This window comes from Teleopsis dalmanni, chromosome 1 (assembly GCF_002237135.1).
Source record: "Teleopsis dalmanni isolate 2A chromosome 1, ASM223713v2, whole genome shotgun sequence".
In the NCBI taxonomy this organism is placed as follows: domain Eukaryota; kingdom Metazoa; phylum Arthropoda; class Insecta; order Diptera; family Diopsidae; genus Teleopsis; species Teleopsis dalmanni.
The window spans coordinates 194,760,168-194,766,167 of NC_051846.1; the positions used below are offsets into that span (position 1 = coordinate 194,760,168).

A 6,000-nucleotide genomic window follows, 5' to 3' on the forward strand; every position below is an offset into this window, starting at 1 on the left:
ATTTTTTCCGCTGTTCGCTTCTTGGCCATTTTCATATAGCATATCATATACATATGAATATGTGTGGATGTATATTTATTTATGCATGCATAAATGTAGATTTATATACACACATTTATTTTCTTCAAAGTAGCACAACAAAACAACAAAAAGAAAATAATAAACTCTCAGTCAGTCAGACTCGTCATCGAAATTATTTAAAGAATGCTTTTGTAATGTTGATTTCAGTTGTTACAATTTTTTTGTTTTTTTTTTCTTGTTTTTCGTTGGTCATTTACTTCCCCGCGTTGAATTTTAAAATTAGTTTATAAGCACTTAACAACAAATGCTTATTTGTTATAAATAAATGAGCATAAAGACCAGGCGCCTACATTGAAAATTGCAAATTCGGTTAGAACATCTCTCTCATATGTAGACATAAAGACCATGTGTAATAATAATGCATTTGATTTTGCTTACAAGATACAGGGTCGGCATATGACGTCATTTTGCGACACTGACGGGCATAAAAATGCATACAAAATTCGTTGTAAATCTATACACATTCGTAGTATCTGCAAAACTGACTCAACACCTCACACACACTCAGTTGAATACCCTTGATATTAGCTCTGTACTTTACGCAACTGTCAACCGCATTATTCGTCTTCAGCAATAGAGAGTCCTTTTACAGGGTTTTTGTAGTTTTATAAGTAAATGTATTTTGAACAACAAGATTTAAGACATTTTAATTCAAGGGGTAGAACTGATGAAAAACCTCTTGGCACACCCCTTATAAAATTTTAGTCTACTAGGGTTACCAAGCAATTTCTAATAACTTAATTAGTACATTATTATTCTCCAAGAATTTCTGTCATTGTTTCTAACGATGAAAACTACTAACCCACAACATTCAATAGTAAATTTTTTTCATATTATATATTGTGTTCTATATATCCACCTTATAAAACTCTAATTCTAACCACTAATAGTATGAATAATTTAGTTATTAAATAAGTTCTTGCCATACTTTTGCTACAACAGGGTTGCCAATGCTCTCAACATTAAAACGGATACACACATATTCTAGCTAAGCCAATATTATTAAAATATTTTTTAATTTTTTATAAAATATTACAATTCCAGCTGTTCAAAATAAATAAAATTCTTTCTTCTGTTTTTCTAGAAGTTTTCTTCACTTTCATTGTACTAATTTTTTGTTAGTTGGCAATACGACACATACCATACCTCACCTCACATGCGAATTTGTTACTACTTTCAAGCTACAACCACTACAAATCCAAAAAAAAATTGAGTGTGGTTGAAATTTGGAAATTGGGAGCGAAATCAGTTTTCACATAACGCAAACGCACTATTTTCATTTTAATTGCTGCTGAGTAAGAGCAACAGCAAAACTACAAGATTTATAAAATTTTCGATTTTATTAGAATTAGAAAAATGCATCATGCGGACTTCGTTGCGTTGTCGCTGTTTCTATTTCCTTAATTCTATTTGTTGTTGTTTTATTCTGAGTGTGACAAAAGAACATGAAGTATTTTTAAGAACAAATAAAAAATTACGTAGTCATTTTTGGTTTATTTGCAATCAAAGGCAAATTACTGATATTTTATTTTAATAAATTTTTTTTTTTTGTTTTTTTTTCATATGTATTTCAACTTACAAACTAAGACTTTACAAAATCAATTTTTACAATTTAATAGCAACAAAATACAGGTACTAAATTAATTAACATTACTATAATTAATATTAATAATTATTATAATAAAGAATCACCTTTTAAATTTTCGTATTTCTCGTGGCGAAACGTTGCTGCAGCTCAATCCAAAGTCAAGTTCTGTTTGATGTTTTTGTTTAGCGATAATGTAAAAGCCCTCAGAAGAAAAATGCGAAATCGCTAATTACTTTTTAGTTAAAACAATAGCGATCTTATAACTGTATTTTTAGTTAATTTAACATAATTAACTATATTGCAAAGAAAGAAAATAAATATCACCAATGGCAGGGAGTGAAATGTTGAAAATAAAACAAAAGAGCGTAATTCCACTTAAAGCAAGAATAACTTAATTTCAACACAAACTGAATTCAATATATGAAAAAAATAACGCAAAACGTAAAAAGCAGTTGTATCTGCTTCTCTTTCTCTCGTACGTTATATTAAAATAGGTTTTGCACTCTTTCGTTCATGTCTCTACAAAACACACACAAAAGTTATACCGAGTACCGTTTGCTGAGCGTTGCAGCAGTTTAACTTCAGCGGCGCTAGTAAAACCGTCCGACGTACGAGTACATTTTTTTCCACTATTCCGTGAATTTTTTTTTGCTTTATAAAAAATCTTTTAATGCGTTTTTGAAAATGATTGTTTAAAAATTATTTCGCAAATATGAATAATACGAGTGTAAAATAATTAATAAAAAAAATAAAATTTCTTGTAAAATATTGTGATTTACTCTAATTAGTTGCATTAAATGTAGATAAACTTTTTTCTTTTGTTAATTTTTTTTGTCGACCATTTTTTGTGTAGTGCTTATATTAAGAAAAAAAAAAATTCTAAAAATTTTCTTTAATAATTCATAAACAAGAAAAATTTATTACAATTCATTTAATATTGATTGTGTATTGGTTGTTGCTAATTTTCATTAGAGTTTCTTTAATTAAAACTTTTATATTTTTAAAATGAATAGATTAGCGGAACGAGCACGTACGACACAGTCAACGAACGACGACGAACAACAGTCATCATCGCATTGCTGTGATGCCATTTTGTACTTAACATCAGCAAGAAAATTTCATGTGAGGGAAAATAATGTGAAATCAGCAAGTCGTAGAGTTGTATTATCTGCGTACATTATGAAATAGTAGTGTTTTTTGAGTAATATTGTAGTATATATAGTAGTAAATAATACACTCATGTTGGGCACATTTTCGCAAGTATATGTAATGCAAACAATTTTCTTAAACTGGAATCATTTCTAATATTTAAAGTAATTATTATTATAAAGAAAATATTATAAAATATATAATTATAAAAAGATTATTTTATCATTTTTTTATACAAAAAATGATTTTACTCCACATTAAATAATATTTAATGAAGTATTGATATACTTGTGCTACGCATTTTTTTTGGTGCATTTGGTCTCTAAAAACTTTGTGATGGAATAATTTTTAATACGTGAAAAAGTTTTCTATAATTATTAATGTAAGCATTATAAAAGCTTTGTAGCTTTAAGCACTAAATATTATATTTATTATAATAATTAATAATTTACATATATAATATATTTATTTTTTATTTATGCATTAATATATAAGTACATCAAAAATATTTATTTTTTATAAAGATCTATATAAAAATTGTAATACAGATTGAACATGTGTAATAATATATAATATAGATTCTTTATATAACTAATATATTATAAGTAGTTGTTTATTTTAAACAATTATTAAAATATATTACTTATAAATTACTAATATAAAGTAATTTTTACTTTAATTTTTACTATATTTATTGAAATTATATTTTATAAAATTATATTTTATATTTTTCTACAATAATGTACGTAAAAATGCATTGAATATATACAATAATACAAGTATTTACTAGTTTTAAATGCTTAAAATATGTAATGTATATTTATATAATCCAATAGATAATTAAATATCTTTTTAAAAAATGTATTTTTCATAATTAAAATATAGTTTAAATTTACAAAATGAGATATGTAAAAACGAAGTAAAATATTTATTTTAATTGCTGTTAAATTACATGTTATAAAAAGATGTATAATTGTTTAATTGTCATTTAATGTGTATGTGATATAACAATATTATAAAAAAATATGTATCAATAGAATTAAGGCCACTATATTAATGCATTTATAAAAAAAAAATGTCGTTTAAAATTTTTATTATAGTGAAAAAAACCAAAATGATATTGATAAAATGTATATATAAGTTAATTTTATTTCCGTTCTCTTAGATTCAAAACGTTCATCCAAAGATAGTTACTTTACACATAAAACCAAGATAATTCTAGGGAACAGAAAATCAAAAGATGTCTATTGAATTTAAATTATCAGTAAACACTACACTTGTGTGAATGTAAAAGTTAACTAAACGACGACATGATATTCTGAGGTTGATGGATACTTCGATTATGTACCTGAATACTTGCGATTCAAACTAAGGTATCTCTTATATGATATATTTTTAATATATATACAAATTTTACTACCTTATAATAATAGGCTTTGTTTTATATACTTATATACTTTTTAATACCCTAAAAGAATTAATAAAATCGATATAAAAGAAATTTTAAATGAGTTTTATTTACTTTGAATATCTTGTTTGATAAGTTCCAAATGTTGAAAATTAAAAAAAAGTAAGTACATCAAACTGAATTGTTTCACTTATACTATTAAAATGTTTACATTTTTTAAAATAAATTCAAAAGACAATACAGCGTACATAGTTCACGCTTTCAAATTATATTTAAGTTTGAAGGAACCTGCACTTTAGTTTTGAACCTTTAGTAATTTCATATTGTATTTGTTTACATTTTTTACTTGACTTATATATATACTCTTTGTAATATTATTGCTTTGTATTGGAGTAGGATTACAGAAAAAATACTGCTACAGAGATGAGATAAAAAAAATTGTTATTTATTTTAATCTAGTTGAAAAAATCTTGTTTAATACTGAAATCTATATCAGCAATCTATACCATCAACACAACCAGTTCATAAAATATTATATTATTTCATTAGCTATATTATTTTTTGAGAAAATCTAATCTAGTTGAAATCAATCAGTAAAATCAGTATCTATCCTTGCATAACATATTGAATATTTTCCTAGACTTTATAAAAAATTTTTAAAGTATGCAGTTGAGAAATTTGATGTACACGCTATATTAATGTTTTTGGTTTATTATATAATAAACTTATACTGATATAGTTTAGATTACAATTGTCTGTTTTTAAAATTATATTTATTTTAGCAAAATGATAATGCAATATTTTTACACTATGTTTAAATTCACTACATATGAGTGCAAAGTTTTTAATATCGTCCTGCTGCAGTTAGATCTAAAAATAAAATTTATTTAACATGGGTAAATATTCATTTTACTTAATTTTTAAGCCTCATTTGTAATAATATTTACTTCTTAAGATAACATGTGTTCTATAAACTCTAAACTTCCATATAAAAATTAATTATAAATATCATTTTTCTATGTGCAACACTTAGCACCAGTACAATACTATTGTTAAAACACAACACCCTGAATAGTGCTTTTAGTACCATTTTACATTTTTAACAATCAGATGTCGCATACAATTATTTCGTAGCTTAATAATATTAAACCCGATAGATGGCACTTATTTGTAACAACGCCCTCTAACAGTTTCTTAGCACTTTTCTAAATAAGCTATTTTTGTTGAAATCAAAATTATAGCTTAAAGTTCCTCATATGTAATTTGTTACTTAGAAATTTAAAAAATTTTCATATTCAATTAACTAATTATAAATTAAAAAATGTTACTAATAATAAGAAAAGCTGATATAAATATTAATTAATATTTTGCGAAATCCTTTATTCCTTTAACATAGATTTATTTTCTTTAAAAAATTAAATGATTTACCAATTTTTGTGTTTCAACGTCTATTAATTTGAATATAAATATATATAATATTTGTAATACGTTTGGTTAGGGCTTATGTTTAATTAATGTAATTTATAAACAATATAATTTATTTTGAGTTTAATTTCGTTCAACATTATATTTAACAGTATATTTAATGGTAAAAATACTTTTTATAGTATTTTATATGAGTGATATATATTTAATGATTACTTCATCAAATAATTTTATATAATAACTGGGTAAATTATATATCTTGTGTTTAAAAAGTTGTTTCGACATAAATTATTGGTTTTATTTCAGAAATTTTAATTTCCGATACTCACAAAAATATCTACTTTTATTC

General features: G+C 24.2%; 1 protein-coding gene across 1 annotated transcript in view; it reads right to left on the reverse strand.

The window, feature by feature from the left end:
- The window catches only part of LOC119671037 (putative GPI-anchored protein pfl2), a 52,624-nt gene extending 49,653 nt beyond the window's left edge, over window positions 1–2,971 (reverse strand). The window contains exon 1 of the mRNA XM_038081527.1: window positions 1,774–2,971. The gene's annotated coding sequence lies outside the window, so the exon portion shown is untranslated. The remainder of the gene's footprint in view (window positions 1–1,773) is intronic.
- Between the last annotated feature and the right edge of the window lie 3,029 nt (window positions 2,972–6,000).